This window comes from Ranitomeya variabilis, chromosome 2, assembly GCF_051348905.1.
Source record: "Ranitomeya variabilis isolate aRanVar5 chromosome 2, aRanVar5.hap1, whole genome shotgun sequence".
Classification (NCBI taxonomy): Eukaryota; Metazoa; Chordata; class Amphibia; order Anura; family Dendrobatidae; genus Ranitomeya; species Ranitomeya variabilis.
Genome location: NC_135233.1, coordinates 827043320 through 827060962, shown reverse-complemented (window position 1 = coordinate 827060962; position 17643 = coordinate 827043320). Strand labels below are relative to the sequence as shown.

The 17643-nt window shown below is 48.3% G+C and overlaps 1 protein-coding gene across 4 annotated transcripts in view; it reads left to right on the top strand.

Annotated features, from left to right (window-relative positions):
• The window catches only part of MCPH1 (microcephalin 1), a 435753-nt gene that overhangs the window by 150752 nt on the left and 267358 nt on the right, over positions 1-17643 (top strand). The window lies entirely within an intron of this gene.

The window sequence follows — 17643 nt, the reverse complement described above, 5'->3', positions numbered from 1 at the left end:
GAAAAGAGGCACTTTTTCCCTTTGCATCATTACTGCTGCACAAGGTGGCTCCTTCAGTAACAAACGCCTGGGGGGGGGGACAGGTTCCCTTAAATTTAACTTGTTGTGCCTGCGTGGCGGTCGCAGTACACGTTGCCGGCTGCACAGCAGGGGAACAGCTGGCGGTGCTGAACCCCACTAACACATTGGCGAGGTGTTTGGCTCTGTGCGGACAGCACTTCTGGACGGCAACTAGCGGTGTTGGAGCCCAGGGACAGGTGGAGGAAGAGGAGGTGGAGGAGGTAGGAGGGATTGCCACACACACAGCAGGGGAACAGCTGACGTTACTGAACCCCAATAACAGAGGAGGGACTGTTGGGACTGTGCGTACAGCACTACCAGGCAACAACTAGCGGTGTTGGAGCCCAGGGACAGGTGGAGGAGGTGGAGGAGGTAGGAGGAGGTAGGAGGGATTGCCACACACACAGCAGGGGAACAGCTGACGTTACTGAACCCCAATAACAGAGGAGGGACTGTCGGGACTGCGCGTACAGCACTACCAGGCAACAACTAGCGGTGTTGGAGCCCAGGGACAGGTGGAGGAGGTGGAGGAGGTAGGAGGGATTGCCACACACACAGCAGGGGAACAGCTGACGTTACTGAACCCCAATAACAGAGGAGGGACTGTCGGGACTGCGCGTACAGCACTACCAGGCAACAACTAGCGGTGTTGGAGCCCAGGGACAGGTGGAGGAGGTGGTGGAGGTAGGAGGAGGTAGGAGGGATTGCCACACACACAGCAGGGGAACAGCTGACGTTACTGAACCCCAATAACAGAGGAGGGACTATCGGGACTGCGCGTACAGCACTACCAGGCAACAACTAGCGGTGTTGGAGCCCAGGGACAGGTGGAGGAGGAGGAGGTGGAGGAGGTAGGAGGGATTGCCACACACACAGCAGGGGAACAGCTGACGTTACTGAACCCCAATAACAGAGGAGGGACTGTTGGGACTGTGCGTACAGCACTACCAGGCAACAACTAGCGGTGTTGGAGCCCAGGGACAGGTGGAGGAGGTGGAGGAGGTAGGAGGGATTGCCACACACACAGCAGGGGAACAGCTGACGTTACTGAACCCCAATAACAGAGGAGGGACTGTTGGGACTGCGCGTACAGCACTACCAGGCAACAACTAGCGGTGTTGGAGCCCAGGGACAGGTGGAGGAGGTGGAGGAGGTAGGAGGGATTGCCACACACACAGCAGGGGAACAGCTGACGTTACTGAACCCCAATAACAGAGGAGGGACTGTCTGGACTGCGCGTACAGCACTACCAGGCAACAACTAGCGGTGTTGGAGCCCAGGGACAGGTGGAGGAGGAGGAGGTGGAGGAGGTAGGAGGGATTGCCACACACACAGCAGGGGAACAGCGGACGTTACTGAACCCCAATAACAGAGGAGGGACTGTTGGGACTGTGCGTACAGCACTACCAGGCAACAACTAGCGGTGTTGGAGCCCAGGGACAGGTGGAGGAGGAGGTGGAGGAGGTAGGAGGGATTGCCACACACACAGCAGGGGAACAGCTGACGTTACTGAACCCCAATAACAGAGGAGGGACTGTTGGGACTGTGCGTACAGCACTACCAGGCAACAACTAGCGGTGTTGGAGCCCAGGGACAGGTGGAGGAGGAGGAGGTGGAGGAGGTAGGAGGGATTGCCACACACACAGCAGGGGAACAGCTGACATTACTGAACCCCAATAACAGAGGAGGGACTGTTGACTGTGCGTACAGCACTACCAGGCAACAACTAGCGGTGTTGGATCCCAGGGACAGGTGGAGGAGGAGGTGGAGGAGGTAGGAGGGATTGCCACACACACAGCAGGGGAACAGCTGACGTTACTGAACCCCAATAACAGAGGAGGGACTGTTGGGACTGTGCGTACAGCACTACCAGGCAACAACTAGCGGTGTTGGAGCCCAGGGACAGGTGGAGGAGGAGGTGGAGGAGGTAGGAGGGATTGCCACACACACAGCAGGGGAACAGCTGACGTTACTGAACCCCAATAACAGAGGAGCGACTGTTGGAACTGTGCGTACAGCACTACCAGGCAACAACTAGCGGTGTTGGAGCCCAGGGACAGGTGGAGGAGGAGGAGGTGGAGGAGGTAGGAGGGATTGCCACACACACAGCAGGGGAACAGCTGACATTACTGAACCCCAATAACAGAGGAGGGACTGTTGACTGTGCGTACAGCACTACCAGGCAACAACTAGCTGTGTTGGAGCCCAGGGACAGGTGGAGGAGGAGGTGGAGGAGATAGGAGGGATTGCCACACACACAGCAGGGGAACAGCTGACGTTACTGAACCCCAATAACAGAGGAGCGACTGTTGGGACTGTGCGGACAGCACTTCTGGACGGCAACTAGCGGTGTTGGAGCCCAGGGACAGGTGGAAAAGCAGAGGAACACAATGTAGGCCGAAGCCTGAGAAAGTCGAAAGGGAACCTTTAACCCCCCCCCAAGGCGTTTGTAGCTGAAAGAGCCAGCTTGTGCAGCACAAAAGATGCAAAAGGAAAAGGTGGCTCTTTTCATCATGCTCCTTGCAAACACAGAACTAAACACTTATAAAATGTGTCCCCTGAAACCGTGAAACCGTCCCGGAGGTGGGACTTTCCTTCATAATATGACGCAGCACAGCCGTCATTCCTCCCCCCCGGGCGCCGCACCCCGGCTCCTCAGCGTAGTTTGATTCCGTCCCGGAGCCTGCGCTGTTATGTTATCCCTTGGCCAGGCACACTTAGCGCTGCCCATCTTCTGATATCATTTGGTGTCAGGCTGGCTGCGCCTGTGCGGCCGCGCTGGCCGAGAGCCTGCCTCGCAGTGTCTTCTGATTTTATCCCACTGGGGGCCTGGGATCCATGGCCATGCGCAGTGCATATCCTCGCCTCTCACTCCCCTCCCTACGGCTTCTTAAGACTGTGCGGTGTCACGGCCGTGGCATGCTATTAGGGACCAGCTGACACCGAACAGTCTGAAGAAGCCATAGGGAGATGAGTGAGAGGTGGAGGTTCAGATATGCACTGCGCATGTCCATGGATCCCAGGCCCCCAGTGGGATTAAATCAGAAGACACTGCGAGGCGGGCTCTCGGCCAGCGCGGCCGCACAGGCGCAGCCATCCTGACACCAAATGATGCCAGAAGACGGGCAGCGCTAAGTGTGCCTGGCCACGGGATAACATAACAGCGCAGGCTCCGGGACGGAATCAAACAACGCTGAGGAGCCGGGGCGCGGCGCCGGGGGGGGGAGGAATGACGGCTGTGCTGCGTCATATTACGAAGGAAAGTCCCACCTCCGGGACGGTTTTACGGTATCAGTGGACACATTTTATAAGTGTTAAGTTCTGCGTGTGCAAGGAGCTAAACCAAAATAGCTACCTTTTCCTTGTGCAGCATTACTGCTGCACAAGGAGGCTCTTTCAGTAACAAACGCCTTGGGGGGGGACAGATTCCCTTACATTTCAGTTGTTGTGTCAGCGTGGCGGTCGCATGACACATTGCCGGCTACACAGCTGGGGATCAGCTGACGTTACTGAAACCCAATAACACTGGGTCGTATGTTTTGACTGTGCAGACGGCACTTCTGAGCCTCAACTGGCGGTGTTGGAGCCCAGGAATTTAAGTTCAGGTGGTAGAAAGATGAACACAACAGGAGACCTGGATAACGTATACATTGACCTAATTATTTAATCAGGAGGAGGAGTGGCAAATTCCTGCGAGATCCAGGCCTTGTTCATTTTCAGGAAAGTAAGCCGGTCAACGTTATCGGAGGATAGTCGCATGCGACGGTCAGTTAGTACACCACCTGCAGCACTAAAGACACGTTCCGATAATACACTGGCCGCAGGGCAAGACAGCACCTCCAATGCATACTGGCTTAGCTCTGGCCATGTATCCAGCTTTGAGACCCAAAACTTGAAAGGGGAAGAGCCGTCTGGGAGTACAGCAAGAGGGCAAGACATGTAGTCTGTCACCATCTGACGGAACCGTTGCCTCCTGCTGACTGGAGCCGTCTGTGATGGTGTAGACTTTTGTGGGGGGCACAGAAAACTGTGCCACAGTTGGGCCATACTGGTCTTGCCTTGGGCAGAGGCACTGCTTCTGCTCCCTCTTTGTGCAGAGCCTCCACCACTGCCTGGACGCACTGAGCTGCTTTGGAATGCACTAGCAGCACTTCTCTCAGTTGGAATGGAGAAGATGATGGAATTGACCAGTGTGTCTTGGTACTCCCGCATTTTTCGCTCCCGGTTCAACGGTGTGATGAGGCTTTCTACGTTGTCCCGGTAGCGAGGATCGAGGAGGGTGAACACCCAATAATCAGACATGTTGAGAATGTGGGCGATGCGGCGGTCGTTTCTCAGGCACTGCAGCATGTAATCCACCATGTGCTGCAGACTGCCAACTGCCCAAGAAACGCTGTCCCCTGCTGGAGGCGTGATATCTGCCCGCTCGTCATCACCCCAACCTTGCTGTACACACTGAGTACTGGACAATTCGGTAACTCCCTCCTCTGGACGGATGTCTTCCTCCTCCATTGACTCCTCCTCATCCTCCTCACAAACTGTCCCCTGCCTACGCGTTTGTGAGGAACCACGTGGCGCTGACTGTCCAGAAGATGATGGAAATGGTGAATCCTCATCCTCCACCTCTTCCACAACATCATCCCTTAGCGCTTGCAGTGATTTTTCAAGCAGGCAGATAAGGGGGACAGTCATGCTGACTAGTGCATCATCTGCACTCGCCATCCGCGTGGAATAATCAAAGGGACGCAAAACCTGGCAGACGTCATTCATAGTGGCCCACTCTGTGGTTGTGAAGTCTGTACGGCGCTGAGTGCGACTTCTTTGCGCCTGAAGCAGCTGGTACTCCATTACAGCTTGCTGCTGCTCACACAACCGCTCCAACATATGTAACGTGGAATTCCACCTGGTAGGTAGGTCACATATGATGCGATGTTCCGGCAGGCGGTGTCGGCGCTGCAGAGCCGCAATGCGCGCTTTTGCCGTGCTGGAACGCCGCAAGTGAGCACACTCTAGGCGGACCTTGTGCAGCAGTGCATCAAGATCCGGATAGTCCCTCAAAAAGCTCTGCACGACCAAATTGAGCACATGTGCCAGACATGGGATGTGAGTGAGGTTGCCGAGGCCCAGAGCTGCCACCAGATTTCGGCCATTATCACACACTACCATGCCTGGCTGGAGATTCGCTGGCACAAACCACACATCGCTCTCCTGCTTGATGGCATTCCAGAGCTCCTGCGCTGTGTGGCTACGATTCCCCAAAAAAATTAATTTCAAGACGGCCTGTTGACGTTTGGCCACGGCTGTGCTCATGTCGGTCGTAACAGGTACACGTTCATCACGGGTCCATGTGGAGGTGGACTGTGACGGCTCCTGCAGCGATGATTCTGAGGAACTGGTGTAAGAGGAGGAGTCAATGCGTACAGAATGGATTCCTGCAATCCTTGGAGTGGGCAGGACACGTCCTGCGCCACTCGCACGGTCTGTACCCGGCTCAACGACATTAACCCAATGGGCAGTGAGGGAAAGGTATCGCCCCTGTCCATGTTGACTGGTCCACGCATCGGTGGTGAGGTGGACCTTGCTACTGACGGCGTTCAGTAGCGCGTGTTTTATGTGTCCCTCCACATGCTTGTGCAGGGCAGGGACGGCTTGCCTGCTGAAGTAAAAGCGGCTGGGCACATTGTACTGTGGGACTGCCAATGACATCAAGTCACGGAAGCTGTCAGTCTCCACCAGCCTGAATGACAGCATTTCCAGTGACAGAAGTTTGGCAATGCCTGCAGTCAGAGCCTGTGCTCGTGGGTGGTTTGACGAGAAAGGCCGCCTTTTCTCCCATGCCTGTACTACCGATGGCTGTAGACTGGGCTGGGAGTGTGTGGATGACTGGGAAAGTGGTGCTGCGGGTGGAATTACAGCGGGTCTCTGGACAACAGGGCCAGAGGTTCTTCCACGGCGATCCTGGGAGGAAGCCGAACCAGCTGCGTGTGAGCTAGAGGAAGAGGCAACACGAGCTGAAGAGGTGGTAGCTGCCGCTGTTGGTTGGCCTAGCTCTTCAGTGTGTTTTTCTAACTCCGCCGGGTGCCTGTTGTGCACATGTTTCCACATGTTGGAGGTATTGAGGTTGCTGACATTTCGACCTCTTTTGACTTTTTGATGACACACCTTGCATCTGACATAGCAAATGTCATCTGCAACTGTGTCAAAAAAGGACCAGGCACTGCAAGTCTTGGGAGCGCCCTTTTTGGCTTTTGGAAGAGACATGCTCCTAACGGGTGCCAAAGCGGAGGCTGCAGGATCCGCAGTCTTCCCCCTCCCTCTCCCTCTTTGGGCCGTACGGGGAATCTCTTCCTCAGAGCTGCTCCCACCACCTTCCTGTCCCTCACGCCAAGATGGGTCAAGGACCTCATCATCTACACTACCCTCTGCCCCCAACTGCTCCTCCTGGGTAGTCTCAGCAGCAGAGCACGCACCAGTAAGTGGCACCTGAGTGTCATCATCAGCTGATGCGGCCTGCGATGTGGTGACCGGAGCCACTGGCCCACCCGCCTCTTCAGAGGAAGAGAGAAAAAGCTGTTGGGCATCACTGCACCCTGCCTCTTCTTCCATTTCTCCAATGCTGCTTGGCTGGCCCCCTGTTTCCAAGCCAAGAGATTCAGAGAACAGAAGTAGAGACGGCTCCTGTCCTGGGCTCTCTGTCTGCCTGGGCAATTTGGCAGGTGGTGAAGAGACAGATGGCTGCTCTCCAGTGCTCTGTGTCTGAGAGGATGTGGCACTAATTGAAGTTGATGCATTAGCTGCCATCCATCCGACAACGGCTTCAATTTGTTCTTCACGCAGCAGCGGTGTACGGCGCTCTGACACAAAGCTGCGCATGAATGACTGTTGCCTGGTGAAAGTGGGTGCTGATGAGTCACCGGTGCCCGCAGCAGGCACAGAATCCCCACGTCCCCTCCCTGCTCCGCGCCCACGCCCACGTGCCTTACTCACTGCCTTCTTCATCTTGGTTGACTGATAAAGATAAGCAGAAAAGTACTAATGGCTTTGTGTGCTTATTCCTGAGCAACTCCTCCTAACAGGTATAAGAAACACTAATTTTCTAAAGTGTGGACTAGACTTTAATATGAGCTAATGTGGCCTACACAAATGTAAAGTGGTGTAACTGGTGTGTTTGGTGAACTTTATTATTTATTTATTTTTGGGGGGCTGAACTGACAACGGATAGAGCTGCAGTCACACGGAGACCGTGCAGACAGACGTAAACGGCGCTGCAAGGCCCAAAAACCCTCCTCTACGTTATCCTATGTAGTGTTTTTCCACAAATTAGCTGGAGACGGGTGGAAAGACACTAATAGGATTTTTTTGAATAAATTAGCAGCAGACTACACTACTTGAAAAAAAAAAAAAAAAGAACAGTATGAGGCAATGAACCACCCTCCCTGAACTGAATACAACCAGCTATGGATGGCCTATGTGGCTGCACTCAGACTAGAGAGTGGGCTGCACTCACACACACACACACACACAGACCTTGCAGATCGCTGTGAAAACAGCGCTACAAGGCAAAAGCAAGGTGAATAGTAGGTGAACACAGCGGTTGCTAAATTAGCCTTTGGAAAGCACAAAGAAGCAAATCGCTATCTCTAAACTGTCCCTCAGTCAGCAAACAGCGTCCTGTCACTAACTGAATTCACAGCAGAGTAATCGCAAAATGGCGCCAGCGACTTTTAAACTGCATCATGACATCATTTCAGCAGCCAATCACAGCCTTGCCAGTAGTTTCATGCCCTCCATGCTAAACAGGATGTGCCCACACTTGGAATCATTCTCATTGGCTGAATTTCTGCATTTTGAATCTTGGAACTTCCGATTCCGGTATCCGATACGCGGCAAGTATCGGATCTCGGTATCGGAATTCCGATACCGCAAGTATCGGCCGATACCCGATACTTGCGGTATCGGAATGCTCAACACTACTGGTGACCATAAGTCTGTGTGGCCAATAAATATTATTCTTTATCCCATATCTGAAGGATACAATTACAATTTTAAGAATTATGGAACTCCTCCATATTCCATACGTCTTAGCCAACTAATACTCTACACTTAAACTCTATTTTCCAGCCGCCTGAAGATCAAGCAGACACAGCACTCACTTATATTTGTGACTTCTATGCATCTGTACCCTGTACCTAACAAAGCTTAATTTTGCCATTATTGCAATCTCATTTTTCTATGTGTCTTAAAGAGCTGCTAAATGGGGAAAGTTTCTCCTTGTGGAAAGCACAAGTTGGTGTAGGGAGACATATAGGCCATGCAATGCTCCCCCCAGAAAATCAGTTATGCGAACAGGTCTTAGACGTGGAAGAGAGCAGAGTCTCTAGTGCCACCTACTGGAAGCAGCAATCATAAAATTCATTAACATCCCTTTAAATAGCATTGGCACATGACTTAAGATATATAGCCAAACCAAAAAATTAATTTGCAAGCACGTTTTGGGGATTTATTTTGTCCTTCATCGGTACTGCTATGCACTGATGAGGGGCAAAAACTCTGAACTAAATGTATGCTAACAGGATGTATAGCCAAATTTAAAAACTCTTAGCCTTGGTCATGGCTTTTTAAAGGGAATCTGTCACCGGGTGTTTTGCTACTGCATCTGGGAACAACACGATTTAGAGACAGAGGCCATGATTAAAGTGATATATCACACTATGCTGAGCTGCTTGCTGCAGGTATGATCATTGTGTTCTCTGCTGATCTACTAGTTCTCTGAATTCTGAGCTCGGTGTAACCCTGCCCATAAAACTGATTTGACAGAGAGCAATTACACTGAATTTTTCAGATCATAAGATGCACTTTTTTCCTCCAAATTTGGGAGGAAAATGGGAATGTGTCATATAATCCGAAGTACACTTACCGGGGGCCAGTGACTCTGGTGCGGTGTCACTGGAGACAGGGTAGCTGCTGGATAGCGATGGGCGCCGTCCAGTGGCTGGAACTCAAAGCAAATGAGCATTTTAGCTGCACATAGCAGGTCTGCAGCCCTGCTGTGTAGCACAGGTGATCGGATGGTCCCAGCTTCTAGTCTCCCATGGAGACTATTTAAGCAAGTGAAAAGTAAATAAAATGTTTAAAAGAAAAAAAGTTTAAATCGCACCACACAAAATAAAACAATAAAAAGTGCACGTTTGGTATCGCTGCATTCAGAATTGCCCGGTCTATCAATGTATAAAACGAGTTAATCCGATCGGTAAACGGTGTAACGATAAAAAAAAACAAAACGCCAGAATTACGTTTTTCGGGGGGTCACAGCAACATTGCAATAAAATGCAACAACGGGCGATCAGAAGATCATATCTACGCCAAAATGGTATCAATACAAATGTCAGCTCAGCACTAAAAAATAAGCCCTCACCCAACCCGAGATCCTGAACAATGGATACTCTGCAGGTCTCGGGAAATAGCAACTTTTTTCTTTAAGAAACTTTGGACTTTTTTCAGCACTTACCGTATTTTCCGGCATATAAGACGACTGGGCGTATAAGACGACCCCCCAACTTTTCCAGTTAAAATATGAAATCATCTTAAGTCGGGGGTCTTCTTATATGCCGTATGTCTTCTTATAGGGCCGGTGACTAATGTGCCTTTTGGGGTGGGTTGTGGTCCCGATGACGAAGAGAGGGGGCGTCTCACAGGAAAGTGTGAGTGGAGTAGCCCCCCTGTTACCTCATTGCGGCAGCATGGGGGTCTCTGTGCTGGGGAGCGGCGGCTCCTCATTGCGGTAGCATAGGGTTCCTGTGCTGGGAGCGGCAGCTCCTCTTCGTGCCGTGGGTGCTGTGGGGCGGTGCATCTTCTTGCAGCGTCGGGGCTCCTCCGGCATCTCCTCAAGGCCCGGAGGCACTGGCAGCTCCATTGCTTCGATGCGGTGGCCTCCGGGAAAATGGCCGCTGGGGACGGCGCATGCTCAGATTCAGATCTCGTCCCGAGATCTCGGGAGACGAGATCTGAATCTGAGCATGCGCTGCCCCCAGTGGCCATTTTCCCGGAGGCCACCGCATCGTAATAATGGAGCTGCCGGTGCCTTCGGACCTTGCGGAGATGCCGGAGGAGCCCCGACGCTGCGAGAAGATGCACCGCCCCACAGCACAGAGCCCCCACGGCACGAAGAGGAGCTGCCGCTCCCAGCACAGGAACCCTATGCTACCGCAATGAGGAGCCGCCGCTCCCCAGCACAGAGACCCCCACGCTGCCGCAATGAGGTAACAGGAGGCTACTCCACTCACACTTTCCTGTGAGACGCCCCCTCTCTTCGTCATCGGGACCACTCCCCCCCCACCCACCATATGCACATTTGTCTGTACCCGGCGTATAAGACGACCCCCGACTTTTAAGAAGATTTTGAGGGGTTAAAAAGTCGTCTTATACGCCGGAAAATACGGTAAATAAAATAACCTAGATATGTTTGGTGTCTGTGAACTCATAATGACCTGGAGAGTTATAATGGCAGATAAATTTTAGCATTAATTGAACATGGTAAAAAAAAAGAGAAAAAAACCCACAGTTGTGGAATTGCACTTTTTTTTTCAATTTCATCTCAATTTGAATTTTTTCCCCATTTTTCCAGTACACGATATTGTAAAACCAATGATGTCTTTCCAAAGTACAACTCGTCCCGCAAAAACAAGCCTTCACATGGCCATAATGACTGAAGTATAAAAGTTACGGCTCTGGAAGGAAGGACAGCAAAAAAACGGAAACTCCAAAACGGAAAAACCCAAGGTGGTTAAAGGGAACCTGTCACCAGAATAAAACCCTATTGACCTGCAGATGTGTGGTTATTCTTCAGGTTAATAGCGTAATTAAGCTGTCTGGCACCTGCTCTTGGCCTAATGTTACAAGGAGACAATTAACTGTATCTCCCCCCCCCCCCCCCCCCCAACCTCCAGCCCCGTAGTGTTCCGGTTTCAGTCACGGTGCTACACTAGTTCAGGCACTGCTCTGAGTATTTCTTCTTGCAGCGTTTGGCTAAGTGCGGGTAGGTTAAAAACCTTATTAATCCCATATCGACAGATTACCAGAATTTTTTTCTGGTGACAGGTTCCCTTTAAAGTGTCCATATTTTCACATTTCTGGATTGCTGCTTCCAGTAAGTGACACTAGAGTCCCTGCTCTTTCTCTGTGAAGGGGGTATTCGCTTACTGAAGGCCAGCAAAACTGTTGTTTTGTTTTGTTTTTTTGTCTTTTGAGGCTGGCATGCCACTGTGTCAGAGCTAAACCAGTTACCCCTGCGCCAAACAGGTAAAGGTTGACCTAGGGTTATGCTGCCTGTCCATTTTATACCCCAACAATAATACTATCAGATCTTATAGACAGTGAAGGCAATCCCTCGTTAATATGGATGTATAGGTGCCACATTAGTGTCTTTATGCCCTGCGCTTCCAATTTCTTTTTTATACTTGGTTGCCATATTGGCATTCAGTTAATAATCACATACCTGAGTAAGGTGGCAAGATAAATCTTAGATTTTTTTTCTTTAACAGGAAATGTTTGCTATTGCTTTTATGTTTTCCATCAAACATGTTTTCGTTAAACATCGTCTTTTATATCATTTTGTGCTACACTTGCTTTGTATTTAATGAGTGTAAACCCTCTTTTGTTTCATAAGCAAAACGTAAATGAATCGCTTGTGGCAGAGAGTATATTTATTGCTGTAGCTTTCCCTAGTGTACTAAGGCTGATTCTAGTATTAATGGCGTATAACATTGGTCAGACGTACAGACTTCAGCTGTGTCCTACAGTTAATTTATCGTGATGGGGTCTGGGTGGTATGTGGTATAGGGGACAGTTTCACACAATTAGACTCCCGAGTAAACATTAAACAGTCTTTATGATTCCGATTTCTAAAATCCTGACCTCCAGGGCACCCAGGAAAGACTGGTGTTGAAGGCAAAACAAATGAGGCAGAACTTAAAGGAAATACTTTTTCTGCAGAGTACAGCACACCTCTACCATTAGCAACTTTATCTCCTGGATCTGTTGAGACTCCTGCTTTGCTGAGATCCTTGTGGGTCTGTTATGACATGTCCCTATGTTACATGTTAATACTCTGCCAATCATGATGTAGATGATGCAAAAAGGCACCTATTGTACAGAGATAATGTAGCTCCCTGCCAGGGCCGTGGGGTACTTGGTACCGGGTCCGACACAGCAGTTCTTAAAGGGGAAGGTCACAGCAGCAGTGACCCGATCCATGGCCCTTGGCGTCCAATTAAAGTGTAAATTGAAATTAAAGGGGAAAAATAAAGTTTATATAGTCGATGGCTCGTGACGTCACCCGTGGTATTCGGCAATGAGATGATGGCCGACGCTACAGTTCAGATCCTCTGGGGCAGATGGTGATGCAGCAGAGTTGGTACAGCTCCCCACAGGTAGAGCTAACCCCAGGGCAGATGTAAAATTAGGTATTAAGATGGTGGTTGTGGTTATGCGGGGCATGTGACGCAGCAATAACTCAAAGAACACTGTGAGGTGCAGTTTCCACTTTACTCACAGTTTTCCAGTCCACAAATGCCAGCCTGGTGCTGTGTCCTTCAGGTCAGTGATCCAGCAAACTCCCTTGTAGATTGGGATGCACCTTTCCAGGACTCCTTTCGTATGCCGTTGTTTGGCCGTCTCACTACGCTTGCCTCCACTTCTCCTGCCCAGCACCTAACCCACAGTGTCCCAAGCCAACAGCCACGAACGAATCTGGTTGGGCGACATTTTCGGAGTCCCATGGATTGTATACGACTGCCTTTGTGGCGAAGTATGGGTGGATTTGGCTGTGCTTCTTGCAAAAGCCACAGCCTCTGGTTTCTTAGCTGAACTTGAAGTATTCCACTAAGTTGGGGCCAGTCCCCTAACTGCGACCTGGTCCCTCCACATCTGGATGCGGGCCCCACGGGTGGATTCTGCACGTCCCGTGCCCATAGGACCCCTTCTATTCTTCTGGGAGCTTATTTCTGTCTCTCTCACACTTCTCTGTTCTGTCTGTCAGGAGGTGCAGACCCAAAATTCTGCTCAGCTCCACTTCTCCTTTCAGACTCCTCTCTGCACTGTTTTTCCCACCTTCTAAACTCCTCCCCTTTTTCTATTTACCCCACCCACTCCACCACCCAGTCCATTCCAGCCTGGGATGAGGCCTTCCTCCCTAAGGGTACACCCAGGTGCCCCGACTGAACTGGTGTGTGTTGGGTGCGAGTGTTAGAGTCCTGGGTAGTGCTCCCTCCTTACCAGAGAGTGGGATACCACACCTCTGGATGAGGTGCAGTACCTATCTGGCGACTGGACCCCAGGGGCAATACAATGACATTCAACTTACACTCATACAATTAATATAGCATTGTGCATATCAAGCATACAAAAGTTTTAACTTTTTCTGTTCATCAGTAGATAGAACGTGGTTGGCACTGCTACATCAGACGCGAGTCAAGATTGAGCATGCACCCAGGAATTAATATGGTGATACTCTGCAGTTAGGTGCAGTCAAACACGGTTTGAAAAAGTTAAAGGTAATACTACTAGGCAACAGCAAAACCGATTTGTGAAGTAGGAAAGAACAGGTGCTTCTCACAAAATTAGAATATCATCAACAAGTTAATTTATTTTAGTTCTTCAATACAAAAAGTGATACTCATAAATCGTATAGAGTCATTGTAAACAGAGTGATCTATTTCAAGTGTTTATTTCTGTTTATGTTGATGATTATGGCTTACCGCCAATGAAAACCCAAAAGTCGTTATCTCAGTAAATTAGAATTTATTAACAAAAACCACCTGAAAAGGTTTCCTAAGTGTTTAAAAAGGTCCCTTAGTCTGTTTCAGTAGGCTCCAGAATTGTGGGGATGACCGCTGACTTGACAGATGTCCAGAAGGCAGTCATTGACACACTCCACAAGGAGGTAAAGCCACAAAAGGTCATTGCTAAAAAAAAGCTGAATGTTCATAGAGTGCTGTATCCAAGAATATTAATGGAAAGTTGAGTGGAAGGCTTGATTGGCCAGCAAACTCGTCTGACCTTAACCCCATAGAGAATCTGTGGGGTATTGTCAAGAGGAAGATGAGACACCAACCCAACAATGCAGACGAGCTGAAGGCTGCTATCAAAGCAACCTTCCATAACACCTCAGCAGTGTCACACACTGATCGCCTCTATGCCACGCCGCATTTATGCAGTAATTGATGCAAAAGGAGCCCCAACCAAGTTTTGAGTGCATTTACTGAACATAGGTTTCAGTATGACAACATTTCGGATTTTATAATCAGTTTTCAAGCTGGTGTTATAAAGTATTCTAATTTACTGATATAACGACTTTCGGGTTTTCATTGGCTGTAACCCATAATCATCAGAAATAAACACTTGAAATAGATTACTCTGTAATGACTATAATAACTTTTTGTATTGAAGAACTTAAATAAATTAACTTTTTGATGATATTCTAATTTTTGTTACAATCACCTGTAATATACAGTGCCTTGCGAAAGTATTCGGCTCCCTGGAACTTTTCAACCTTTTCCCACATATCAAGCATAAAGATACCAAATGTAAATTTTTGGTGAAGAATCAACAACAAGTGGAACACAATTGTGAAGTTGAACGAAATGTATTGGTTATTTTACATTTTTGTGGAAATTCAAAAACTGAAAAGTGGGGTGTGCAATATTATTCGGCCCCTTTTACTTTCAGGGCAGGAAACTCACTCCAGAAGTTCATTGTGGATCTCTGAATGATCCAATGTTATCCTAAATGCCTAATGATGATAAATATAACCTGTGTGTAATCCGTATAAATGCATCTGCTCTGTGATAGTCTCAGGGTTCTGTTTGAAGCACTGAGAGCATCATGAAGACCAAGGAACACACTGAATTCCACACCGAAAGTACACTGATGCAAAAGGCATTTTAGCTCATTGTCATCACTTGGTAAGTCAATTTCATTACAAAATACTTGCCCTGAAACATACGGAAAAACATTATCATTAGAAGAATATTTCTCATCTTCACAGATGGATGTTATCGGATAGTGCTTGTACATAAAAGGCTTTTGCCACTTACTGCTTGTTAAAATTTGCATCTGTTCTTGATATATTCTCTCCATAGTTAGGAGATAACAAAGCACACTAGCGTTCCTTAAACAAAAGTGTTTAATATCTCAAGAATGGCTGAAAATTTAAATAAGCAGTAAATTGCAAAAGTGGTTGTCTTTTGGGCTCATACTCATTTGCGAGAAACTCGGATGAGTCTCGCACGGCAATACCCATCACTCAGATCGGAGCGTGCGGCCGCATAGCAATACATGCAGCCGCACGCTCCGCTCCTGAGTGCCGTGTGCTGTACCGGGTATTGTCGTGCAAGACTCATCCAAGTTTCTCGCAACTGAGTATGAGCCCTTGAAAGCACAATTCGACAACACTTGTTTATGAATATAGGAAAAAACCCTTTAACTATAGCTGTGAGCATACCTTCTTCCCTAAGTGCTACCCAGGTGCCACATGGTTTGTTTGCTAGCATAACAGATTTCTCATGCCAACTTTATAATTTACATCTTATTACAGTAAAATAAAATACAAATCACTCCCCTCCATTGCTAGATCCACCACAAAATCTGTTGAGAATTGGACGTGCTCTGAGTCTCACAGACCGGAGACACAGGGCCGTGGTTAAAGCTGATGTGTATGGCTCAATAAGAGTCTACAGGTCAGTGTGCTCTCTGTGAAAAACTGACATCACATGTCACACAGATATGTGAATGTAGCCTTAGGGTATGTGCACACGTTGCTGTTTTTACTGCAAAACCGCAGTAGAATCCGCACAAAAACCGTGGAAAATCCGCAGGAAAAACGCAGTGTTTTTGCCCTGCAGATTTATCAAACTCTGTGCGGAAAAATCCGCACACCAGTCCGCAACATGCGCACATACCCTTAGGCGCAAGAGCTTATCAGAAACCCTTGAAAAGTTATTTTACAGAGATGTTTACAATGGCCAGAGCTATAGTATCATAAATCTGTATGCGCCCATAGATTGTCAGTTTAAAGGGGTTCTCCAAGAAATGTAAAAATAAATACTGAAATACATATTTAAATATTAAATATTTTATAAATATACTTTATATAGCAAAAAGGTATGCTTTATCTACTGCACTCTGTCAGTATCTTAAACATGGCAACTGCCAGAACACGCAGTAGGACAGGCTGCATGAGACAGATGCATGAAAACTGTCAAGCTGACTGAGATAGATGCTCATTCTCCATCAGCTAAAGAAACCTTATTTATCTTTTTCTTTAGTTCCTCTCCACTCAGTGTCCTGTCAGGATGACTGAACAGAGGAATGTACATTCACAATGCCTGATAGGAAACTGCTCTGATGTGACCTCTGTCTGGAGCTTCACACAGCCCGTCATACTCCTACTGAGATCGAGGAGGAGTTGTGATGGATGGTAGCTGCCATATTTGAATCCTGACCTAGTACAATAGACAAAGCATAACTTTTGCTATATAAAATTACACTGATAAGGAAAAGGGTAACAGTGTTTTGAACTTTTGACTTCCTCTACTGCTTCGTCTACCATCATTTTATAGACAATCATCTTGAATAACTCATACATAAATTTGACTTGCAACTATGTAGCATATTATTAGTTGTGCAGTTGTCATGTCAGTGCATTGTTAATGTTTTGCTCCTGGTGGCGGAACGATCTTTTTCTTCATGCATACTACACATTGCAACCTTTTTTCACATACCCTATTAGCTCAGGGTGTTACTAGGTTGATTCCCAAGGTCACTGGTTTGAATTGATTAGCAGTCATGAAAAAGATTTCCCAAGAAAAGAGAAACTGCATCATCTACCTCATCGATAGCGTTCTCTTGGCCAAGAATATTGCCAAATTGCATCATGTGAGTGCCATGACAGTTGGAGAAATATGAAATAAAGTCTATCATCCATTCAAAAGCCAAAAGGACGACGCCCAGGCAAAATAGCCAAGTCAACAAGTCGGATCATCACAAAGTCTATTGGTACTGGGGCGACAAACACAGCAGTGGAGGTGGTTTATTTGCTTGGTAATAGTGAGATCAGATGTCCATGCAAGCACCTTGAGACGCTCGTTACACAAGTCTGGACTGGTGCCCCAAAAAGTGATGAAGAAGCCTCAACTTCATTATTGTTGTAAGAAACGTCGGTTCGAGTTTGCAAAAAAGTTGAAAAAGAGGAAAGTAGGAGATTGGAAACAGGTGATTTGGAGCGATGAGACGAAAGTCAATTGATCTAGGCTCTGGTGGGTGGAATTGGGTCTGAAAGGAACAAGGGGAAAAGGGGCTCACTGATTGGGAAATTGAAGAAACTGTTAAGTCGATAAGTTCGATGGTGGAAACCTGATGATATGTGGTTGTTTCAAAAAGCATTGTATACTTAACCAGGATCGATGTTGTTCTCAGTTCTGAGCTATATGTGAGTATCCTACAAGACAAGTTATTTCGCACACTCGGGTACTATGGATATGAAAATGACGACAGTGTTCCAGGAGGGCAACGACAAGATTGGCGAAG